This window comes from Chenopodium album, chromosome 13 (assembly GCF_948465745.1).
Source record: "Chenopodium album chromosome 13, dcCheAlbu1.1, whole genome shotgun sequence".
Lineage (NCBI taxonomy): Eukaryota > Viridiplantae > Streptophyta > Magnoliopsida > Caryophyllales > Amaranthaceae > Chenopodium > Chenopodium album.
Window position 1 is genome coordinate 25,363,898 of NC_137846.1, and position 11,170 is coordinate 25,375,067.

The 11,170-nt window shown below is 48.9% G+C and overlaps 1 non-coding gene across 1 annotated transcript; it reads right to left on the reverse strand.

Annotated features, from left to right (window-relative positions):
- Positions 1–10,738: 10,738 nt before the first annotated feature.
- Positions 10,739–10,844, reverse strand: LOC145577116 (small nucleolar RNA R71). The gene has a single exon (XR_014098605.1). It is a non-coding gene; the product is annotated as a small nucleolar RNA R71 (small nucleolar RNA).
- Positions 10,845–11,170: the final 326 nt, after the last annotated feature.

An 11,170-nucleotide genomic window follows, 5' to 3' on the forward strand; every position in this document is an offset into this window, starting at 1 on the left:
GAGGATGAGGAAGAAGACAATGATGTTGAGACTTACATCTCTAAGGATGGTTCTCTCATCTCTAAATCCATCCGTTCCAGGGATCAGCTGGAACGAAATCTGGATCAGGCGGGCCCAAGTAGCCGCCCCCCTGGGAGGTCAGACGGGGAAACCCGGAAGGCCGGAGGAGAAGCCCCAATCACCCGGAATGAGCTCATGAAGTTCATGAACTCCTTCAAGGGTGAGATCAAGGATATGATCAACAACAAGGCGGGCTCTTCCAAGAGTCAGCCGGCTAAGAAGACTCCCACTAGTGGGAAGAAGAAGAAGCCAGTCAAGGACAGGCAGCCAACTCCTCATCCAAAGGAGAAGGCAGCCGCAAAACTTGACTGGACCAAGATCTTGATGCCCTGGCGACCTCAGCCGGATGGCAAGAAGGCCTCAACTTTTGATGCCCGGGAGGTCATCAACCGTAGGAGGCAGGAGCAGTCTGAGTCAGCTTCTACTTCAAGCTTTCCAGACAGCTTCAAGCAAGCATCTGCAAGGAACTCTCTCTCCTTGCATGAGAGTTGGACAGGCGGTAAATCCGTCAACACCGAACCTCAGCTAATGATAGGGTCTATGCCATATGCACCCCAGGCGCAGTATGGGCAATATGGCCTCCAATTCATGCAGCCAACCCCATTCGGAGGTCAGGCGGCATATCCTAGTGCTCAGCCACTGGATTGGCAACTCCGGCTGATGAGGCTAGGCGAACAGCCGTCTGCCTTTGCAGCCAATATAACCGAGGCGGCTCAGCCGGCCAAGGTTAAGAACATCTTGGTTGGTACTTATGATGGCACCACCAATCCTGAAGATCACCTGATGGCATATACCAACCTGATGTGTTTACAAGGTTGGGATGATGCTACTTGGTGCCGTTGTTTTCCGGCTACATTGAAGGGCATTGCCCAACAATGGTTTGGCAACCTTCCAGCCGGATCTATTGACTGCTTCAAGAAGCTTGCCTTCTTGTTTGCCACCAACTTCTCAATGAACATCCCTGCTAAGAAGACAAGTTTAGACTTGAGCACTATTAAGCAGGGGGAGAGGGAAGGGCTACGCTCATATGTCAGGCGGTTCAACCTGGTTAGAATTCAAATCCAGGGGCTGTCTGATGAGGTAGCATTTACAGACTTTTTCAAAGGTCTGAGAGGCGGGTCGGCTTTTAAGTTCGACCTTGTCAGAAAAGGGGCCTTTACTTTACAGGCGGCCTTGAGGGAGGCGGAAAGCTATATACAAGCAACCGACCTCTGCACGCCTGGTACCCAGTCGGACTCCAAGAAGTCTGACAAACAAAAAGAGAGCCGGTCTGCTCAGCCGGCGAAGGAAAAAGAAGAGAGCAAGAAAAGAAAAGAAGTCTGGGCGGTCAGCGACTCTGAGCAGCCGTCCCAGAAAAAGAAAAAAGAGTTTAAACCGTACGTTCCCCGGTACGAGTTTAACAAGGATTGTAACTCCATCCTCATGGAGGTAAAGGACCGGCTGTCTATTGAGAAGCCGAATCCAATGAAGAGTTCCGTTCAATCCCGGAACAAGAGCAAATACTGTTAATTCCATGAGGAAGTTGGCCATGACACCAACGACTGCTTCAGTTTACAGCGGACGTTGGACCGTCTGGCTGACAAAGGGCTTCTGAAGTCCTATATTTCTAAGTCCCCAGCCGGGGCGAAGAAAAAGAGCAAGGGTCAGTCCTCTAAGGCTGCCTCCCAGCCGGCAAGTAGTTCGGAAACAGACAAGGATCCGGTCTACACCATTGCAGGCGGGTTCTCTTGTGGTGGCCCTACCATCCGGGGCACTAAAAGCCATCTTCGAAAGATGGACAAGGATGATGAGGAGCAGGCGTCTGCCAGCTCCACCTTTCCGGATGTCCTCATTACTGAGAAGGACAGGGGCAGCGTTCGCCGTCCGCATGATGATCCGGTTGTCATTGAATGCAAAGTTGCCAACCAGCTGGTTGGGCGTATCCTTATTGACACCGGCAGCTCGTCAGACATCATCAGTCTCCGGTGCTTACAGAAGCTGAAATACAACTCCAGCAGTATGCATCCGGTCTTCCACCCTCTGGTTGGTTTTGGGGGTGGGATGGTCTATCCAGCCGGCAGAATTGACTTACCCATCCGGCTGGGAGAGAAAGGCCAAGGACGACACCTGGTCGTCAGGTTCTTGGTCGTTGAGGAGTTGACAGCCTATAACATCATTCTTGGGAGGCCAACCCTCAACGAGGCTAAGGCTGTAATCATCCCGTCTCTCATGCTCATCAAGTATGAGAAGGATGACCGTTCTGTTGGTTCTCTGAACGGGGATCAGAAGACGGCTAGGGAATGCTATCTCTCAGCCGTCAAGGATACCGTGGCCGCAGACGGCCAAGGGAAGGAACCAATAGATCTTGACTATGTCAAGGATGCTTCCTCACCTCCACCAGCAGCCGGTAAAAAGAGAAAAGCTGCAGAGTTGGTGGTGGTGAAGAAGGAAAAGAAATAGCAATCACTGACCGGTGAACGGTCAGAGGAGCTCCGTCCCCAACCGGATGGTGAAAGTATTGATCTTGTTTTGCATGACAGCCGTCCAGAACGAACTGTTAAGGTTGGGACGGCTGCTAATGCTGTTCTGGGTGCAGACTTGCACCTTTTGTTGAAAGAATTCAAAGATGTGTTTGCCTTTGAAGTGGAAGAGATGCCAGGCATTAGCCCGGATCTCGCTGTCCACAAACTCGCCGTGGATCCAAAAGTGAAGCCCATCCGGCAAAAGAAGAGGAACCACGGTGAAGAAAGAAGTCAGGCGGCAGCTGCCGAAGTAAAAAAGCTGTTAGATGCCAGGTTCATTCGGCCTTGTAATTTCCCCGACTGGGTGGCAAACGTTGTTCTTGTAAAGAAGCCGAATGGAACCTGGCGGATGTGTGTAGATTACACAGATCTCAACAAGGCATGTCCAAAGGATAGTTACCCACTGCCAAAAATTGACAGTCTGGTTGATTCAACAGCCGGTCATGCCTTGATGAGTTTCATGGATGCCTATTCCGGCTTCCATCAGATACCCCTGTGGAAAAAATATCAAGAAAAGACGGCCTTCGTCATTGATCAGGGGTTATTCTGTTACACTGTGATGCCGTTTGGCTTGAAAAATGCACCGGCTACATTCCAACGGATGATTAATACAGTCTTCATTAATCAAATTGGGAGGAATGTAGAGGCGTATATTGATGACATGATAGTCAAATCCAAGCAGCAGACGGATCATCTTGCTGATCTCCGAGAAACCTTCACCACACTCAGGCGGCATAAGGTTATGTTGAATCCTAAGAAATGCGTCTTTGGTGTTGAGTCTGGGAAGTTTCTCGGATTCCTGATTGATCAAAGGGGGATAGAGGCTAACCCTGAGAAGATACAGGCGGTGATTGACATGAAGTCACCCCGCACTGTCAAAGAGGTTCAGAGACTTACCGGTTGCCTGGCCGCCTTGGGGAGGTTCCTCAGCCGGTCAGGTGACAAATGCCTTTATTTCTTCCAAGCAATCAGGAAGAAGACTAGATTTGAATGGGGGGATGATGCTGAGGCGGCATTTCAGAAATTGAAAGAACACTTGCACTCTTTGCCAAGACTTGTTAGTCCTTTGACAAGAGAGAAGTTATACATGTACCTAGCCGTCTCAGACCATGCTCTCAGTGCCGTTCTCCTTGCTGAACGAGACGGTACGCAGCTCCCGGTATATTTCATTAGTCATGTGCTAAAGAATGCTGAACTCCGGTACCCCATGGTGGAAAAATTCGGCCTTGCTCTATACATGGCCTTCAAAAAGTTGAAGCCATACTTCTTGGCCCATCCGGTAGTAATCTACACCGACCAGCCCCTCAAGCGGCCAATGTCCACCCTGGAGTCATCCGGTAGAATGCTTAAATGGGCTATTGAAATGCAAAGTCTGGAAATGTCTTTCGAACCAAGGAAAGCAGTGAAAGGTCAGGCGTTTGCCGACTTCATTGTTGAAATGACTCTTCCGGCTCCGCCGGATAATGCTGATCAGGTTTGGAAGGTGTATGTAGACGGGAGCTCTACGAAGAATGGCTGTGGTGCAGGGATAGTTTGTGAATCTCCGGAAGGGGATAGATATGAGTATGCATTGCGGTTCAAGTTTCAGGCCTCGAATAACGAGGCGGAGTATGAAGCCCTGCTAGCTGGTATCCGCATGTGTAAGGCAGCAGGGGCAACAAAGATTGACGCCTACTCTGATTCTCAGTTGGTTGTTAGCCAGTATGAGGGCACTTATGAAGCGACCCATCCGGCAATGATCAAATATCTTCAGGCTGTCAAAAATGAGGCTGGGACACTTGAGGAGTTCAAGTTGAATCAAGTGCCCCGGTCAGATAACCACCTGGCGGATGCACTGTCAAAATTGGCCTCATCCGCCTGCCATGATACGCCTCGGTCAGTCTTTTGGGAAGTTCTTGAAAAACGAAGTATTTATGAAGAGCCCATTGGAATTCTGGATCGAAGTTCCGCTTGGATGGACGGCATCCGGGCGTATCTTGCAGACGGCACGCTCCCTGATACACCTCAGGAAGCAGCCGTCATGAAAAAGAGGGCATCAAACTTCGAGTTGAGAAACGGAGAACTCTTCAAGGCTGGTTTTCTCAAGCCCTTGTTGAAATGTGTTACCCCAGAAAAGGGAAGAGAAGTACTCGAAGAGCTGCATGCGGGATTCTGCGCCTCCCATGTAGGCGGCAAATCCCTAGCCGTCAGAGCCAGGCGACACTATTTTTGGCCTACCCTAGAAGCAGATGCCAAGGAATTTGTGAAGAAATGTGATAAATGCCAAAGGTTTGGCAAGCTAATACATCGCCCGGCTACTGATCTGACGACAATCCACAGCCCAGTCCCGTTTGCTAAATGGGGGATGGACATATTGGGTCCGTATACGCCTGCTCCAGGCGGAAAACGCTATATTTTGGTGGCTGTGGATTACTTCACCAAATGGGTGGAGGCGGAGGCAGTTAAAAACATCAAGACAAAGGATGTCATTTCCTTCATATGGAAGAATATCATCACCCGGTTTGGGGTACCTATGTCTATGGTGTTTGATAATGGCCCCTAGTTTGAGACGCCTCAGCTTAAGACTTGGTTAGGAGATCAGGGCGTCTCAAGCTACTTTGCCTCAGTCGGTCGTCCTCAAGCAAACGGTCAGGTTGAGGCATTCAACAAACTCATCTCAGACGGAATCAAAAAGAAAATAGAAAGAGCCGGTGGCCTATGGGCTGAGGAGTTAATTCATGTGTTATGGGCCATCCGGACAACTGCTAAAGGGTCAACCGGAGAAACCCCGTTTCTCATGGTATACGAGGCTGAAGCCGTTTTACCCATTGAGCACTATGAGCCTACGCTCAGAGTAATGCTCTATGATGAAGAGGCAAATTGGGAGGCCATGCGGCTGGCATTGGACTCCCTCCCGGAACGTAGGGGCAATGCTGCCCTACGGCATGAGATATACCGTCTGAGAATGACGAGAGCCTACAACAAAAGAGTGCACAAACGCCCTTTGAAAGTGGACGATTTTGTGTTACGAAAAATGGAGGCAACCGGTAGGGCCAATGAATTCGGAAAGCTAACTCCCAACTGGGAAGGCCCCTACCGGATTTACGAAGAAGTTAGGGATGGCACATACCGCCTGGAAACTCCAGACGGTAGACGCCTGCCTAGAACTTGGAATGTAGACAACCTGAAAAAGTACTACTTCTGAGTATTGTAAATTTTTTGTAACAAGTATTAATGAGAAATGCTTTTGTTTCATTTATTGTTTTTTAATTTTCTGTCTGGGTTTACCCATACTAATGTTAGTAATGAATAAATAACCTGAGGCCAATGGCCAGATAAAAACTAAGTTTAAAACTTAGTGCATGAAAGCAAAAAGTCCATAGTGACAAGAGGCTAACAGCCGGATCTTAACGCTAAGCACAAAACCGTTTAGCAGCTACCAACTGGTCTAAAGACTAGACCTGAGGCCAAGGGCCAGATGGTTGTCTATTTTCTCAAATTCGTCTATCCCAATGCGGCTATAGGCGTCCGGCGACACCCCTCCGGGTGCAATCGTCGCAGAGAACAGCCCCCATGCCTGTTCTATAAAGCCCATGTAGGCGGCAACAATTGAGTGGCTTGAGCAGCCAACCCATAGTCACCTGTGCCTATCATTTCTCCCAAGTAATCTTTAATCAGAATTTTCCGGCTACAGTTATCAGCCGGAGAATCATTGGATGTTTTTTACTTAGAGAAATTTTTTCCAAGTTGTGTTTTTCAGGGGCAAACCCCTATTTTACATAAACAGCTACAAAGTGTACCCAAACGGTTTGACACCGACTGGGGAAGAGGCTGCGTGCCTGTTATTTGGCCGGCTGTGTGCTTGGTTTTGGGCAATCTCAATAGAGATTGGTTGCCTTGGTATGAACCAGCTGCACAGCCGTCCAGGGGCAAGGGTAGCCGGAAAAGTGTTTACCGCATGCTTTTTATAAGTTAGGTAAATTCATAAGTATATGTTGAGCATATATGAAAAATTGAAAAACAAAACTGAAAATTATGCAAGTATAAGAAAACCGACTGGGTCGGTGTGCTTCATAAAAAATGGCTCAAAGGCCAGAAATGATTGTTAACCGGATACACATCCGGAGTACATGGATAAAAAAATAAAAACAAAAAAGAAGTTACACATTTACTCGGCGCACAGGGCGGAAAAAAAAAGATGGCATTCTGCCGCAGAAGAAAAGAGGGAGCTACGCTGCTGGCTCGTCCGGCTGGGCTTGAGAGAGACCATCATCCGGAATCTCAACCGCATCCGGCTGATTTTCCTTGTTCACTGTTTTGATGATCTCATCCAGGTTCGGCTCCTCTGTGTCGGAGACCTCAAACCTGTTCTCCAAGGCCCAGTCCTTGAAGCTAGCCGGTGCAGGATCCTGAAGAACCTTGGCATCATACACCTCAGTGGCGTAGTTATACCTCAGTTTGTAGACTTCAAAGTCTACCTCAGGATAGAGAAGCCCCCATGCATAACGCAGGCGGATCTCATTGTCCCGCTCATTCTCTTTGATGAGCCGGGCCTGCTCTGCCTGGAGCTCTTCAGCATGCTTTCCCTTTAGAGTGGCAAGTTCCCCAATCAGCCGGGACTTGTCAGCTCTAAGGGAGACGTTCTCATGATCGGCTCCCTCTAACGCCTTGAGTTCGGAGCCGGCGGTTTTCAGTTGCGCCTCCAGTTCTTGGATCTTGGCGTTGGCCTCGTCATTGGCAATCGTCAAGGTCCTCACCAGCTCCTCCTGTTTCAACTCAAGAGCTTTAATCTCAACATCAAAGTTTATATAGGCATATTCAGCAGAGTTGAGATTAGCTTGAGCCCTTCGTTTGGCATCAGTTACCTCTTCTTGCTTCTTCCGGAAGGGCAACCGGAGACCATCACCCGGACCATAACCTGAGTAAGGTCATCCGGGAAACCAAATACTTAGCAATTTTTCAACAATAAAAGTGAAATTGAAATAGAAGGAAATGAAAGAGACAAGGTTCCGGCTCCACTTACCTCCGCCAGCTGCCCCAGGATGTGGTCGAAATCGACCTCATGGCGGTTGGGTATGGAGTTCTTCTCCGACTGGGTGAGAGCCCTCACCATCCGTTTTCCAAACCCAGCCAGGTCTAGGGCAGAAGTAGCATCTGCAGCATAAGAAGGACTTGGTGAGAGACTGGCAGCATATTTGGCATTCATTCTTTGCCGGCTACTCACAGAACCCCCGGAAGGGTCAGTCATAGTCTTGACGCGCATAAAGTCAAGCGGCCAAGGAATTTCTATCTTACCTTTGGAGCCCTCCTTTGCCGGCTCCTCTCCAGCGGCTGCAGCACCACCTGCAGCCTTGGGTGGCTCGCCACCCTTCGATGCTTCACGAGCATCCGGCTTTTTCTTCGACTTCTCTGAGTTTTCACTCAGAGTAGCCATTGCTTCGGGGCCTTTTCCCCCGGTTGTTGGAAAACCTCTGGCATTAACGCCAGAGGACGTTGAAGTAGTTTTCCTGTCGGACTTAGGAGCCGGCTTCTGGAGGTTGTCTTCCCCAGGCCTTTTAAGGACCTTGGTTACAGAACGGGGAAGAATGCCGGATGAGGTCTGCAAATACAATAGAAATGTCACTCATCCGGTATAAGAGGAAACTCAAAAAAAAAAAAAAAAAAAAAAGGAGAGAATATCTTACCCCTCCCTTCTTGACCTCTTTGGCCTCAATATTGGCCTTCTTGGCCAAAATGTTTTCTTTGCGGAGAAGAGCCGCAGATTTCTGAGGGGTCTTAGCCGGGTCGACCATCCTCTTAGCTTCCTCTGCACAATGAAACATCAAGTGTTAGAACTGAGACAAGTTCAAAAGCATTAAAAATAAATAGCAGACGGAAGAAAAGCCGGGTGAGTGAGATTAGCTACCCTTGGGAAACATTGTGCTCAGCCCGCAGGCGGACAAGAATCTCTCGTCCTTAAAGAAATCCGGATGGGGGATCCAATTTTTGGGAACCACTATCTGAGACCCATCCCCCAAGGGCTCAGTGGTTGTCTTGAAGAACTCCGGTTCTATGATCTGCTCCTGGGCATTGGAAGTAAGAGCCGGGCGAACTGCCTTTTGGCCTATCAATGCTGGCTCCTTATTGTAGCGCCGGAGGATCCTATTCATCCTTAAACTTGGAGAAGAGACCAAGTACCATTTATCCTTCCAGCCACCCCACTTGGACACTTTGTCCAAGGACATCAGATATTCCGGGAGCGTGGAAATGGTGTACCACGCTCCAAATCCGCCTGGGGCACTTTTGAGATAGTGCATATGGGCGAAGGCGGTAAAGCTTGGCTCTATGTCCTGGAGCTCGCAGGCGGCAATATAACTTAGGATATTGACCCAAGAGTTAGGCGTCAGCTGCCACACTCCCAGGTCATATCCCTTCAAAATTTTCCGGATGCCGCGGTGGAGGGGAAAGCGAAGGCCGGCTTCAATTACCGCCTCGTAGCAGACAAAGTAGTTGTCTGCATTTTCGATGTCATCCCCCCAGGCCAGAACAGCATTAGCCGGAGGGACAATGATGTCCCAATCCTCCCCAAACGGGTGCTGCTCTTTGAATGCCTCGAAGCCACTTTCGAGGAGAGCTATGTCCCCAGGCTTCATCCGGGTTTTGGTGGGATCCGGGTTTACGTTTTTCTTTACCGTCTGGCAATAAGCCTCGGCAAGATCCTCTTCTTCCTCACCGGATCCCTCTTGTTCCTCAGCTGCTTCCTCAGCTGAGTTATTCTGCTCTGGGGAGGAGGCGGCATCCTCACCGTCTCCCCCAGAGTTGTTGCTGCTGCTGGAGGTGGATGGGGTGCCCTCAGCTGAGGTGCTTTGCTCAGCCGCCTCGTAGTCCTCCTCTCTAACTACCTCACTTGCGGGCACTTCCCTAGTGCGCCGCCTCCTTGGCTTAGTAGCCGTCTGTTTTGTTCTTGCCATTGTGTCCTGCACAGACACAGAGAGGGAAGAAGCCGGAGATGAGCAAAGCACTCCAGAAACTCCAGACAAGGCACCCCCGGTTCTAGACTCAGCCGATCCCGGTGACCGGCTGAGTGTCCTAGGCAGTGCCGTGTGTGCAAATGGAGAGTTCATCTTATTTATGTTTAAGTTTTTGAAAATTGATGTATACAGCCGGAATTCGATGTATACAAGCTCAAGAAAAGAAAAAAGAAAAAGAAAAGTGGAAAACTTAAAGAAAGGAAACGGATGGTTACCTTACTTTGAGTTCTGAAAAGAAAATCTGGAAAGCAACCGGTGACCGGGTGACTTCGAAAGAGCACACGGAAATCTGGAACTTGCTTGAACGCAACCGGGATCAAAGCACCTCTCTCTAAAAACTCTCTTTTCTCTCTCTAAAAAGTCAAATGATGAAAGTAAAGAGGAGAGAGGAGGGGGGGTAAAACCCTATTTATAGGGGTGAAACGGCGTCATGGCCGTCAAAAACCTCCGTTTTTACTGTTCACCCTTCGTTGGGTGACGCGTGTCACAGGTCCCACGTAGCCTGCCACGTGGCACCCGTGAGGGGCAAATGTTTGGGGATTTTTTACCCTAGACATGTGGACCAATGAGGAAACGCCACGTGTCACAAGGTGTCATGTCATCCTAGACCAACCCCCAGTTGACACGTGGCCACTCCAGATACCCTTTTAGGAATTGCGGCCTTCAAGGCCCAATTCCCGAGAAATTCGCCTTTTGGCGGCGCAGCCCATCATTCCTAGGTTAAATAACCTAGGATAGGGCACCTTTCCCAAGGACCCTATAAATAGGGAGATATTCCCCCAAAATGGGGGACATTCAGAAAATTACCCAACATTTATTACATCCTACTTTCTCTCTCATCAGAGAGCACCTGAGCTTGGAATCCAAGCAGATCCCCACCTTAAATTCCGCATTTATTACTCTCCTTCAAATTACTAACTTGAGCGTTGGAGGCGGAGCACCACCCCAACCGGTGTCTCCGTTGTTTTTGCAGGTACAGAAGCCTTCAGGACCAATCTTCGAGCTGTAACTCTCCCAAGGGACAAAAACACCCAAAACAGGGCCATGCATGAAAGCCCACTAAACCATCTCAAGGAGTTCGAAAAATATTGCAATACTATTAAGGTGAACGGAATTTCTCAAAAAGGACATGGAACGAGTTTACCAAGGAATTTCTATCCCGTTTCTATCCACAAAAGAAAACGGCGGAGGCTAGAGCTTTGATTCAAGGTTTCAAGCAAAAGCCAAGTGAGAGCCTCTATGAAGCCTGGGAGAGATACAAAGAGTATCAAAGACAGTGTCCTCATCACGGAATTCCAACCTATCAAATCATTCAAATCTTCTATGGAGGCCTTAGCCCTCAAGGAAAATCATGTTTAGATGGAGGAGCCGGAGGTCCTATCATGAACAAAATGAAAGAGGAAGTGGTGGACATAATTGAAGACGTAGTAAGGTATTATAGAGATTGGCAAGATGGAGAAAGAGAGTCAACTAGCAAGAGTAGCTCTTCAGTGTACTCGGTTGATCATCTAAATGCAATCAACAATCTATCCTCACAAATGACAAACTTGGAGAAGGAGATGTCCGCTATCGCGCAAAGTTGGAAAGTGCTACCTACCAAGTTTCAAGTCTTCCCTCCCT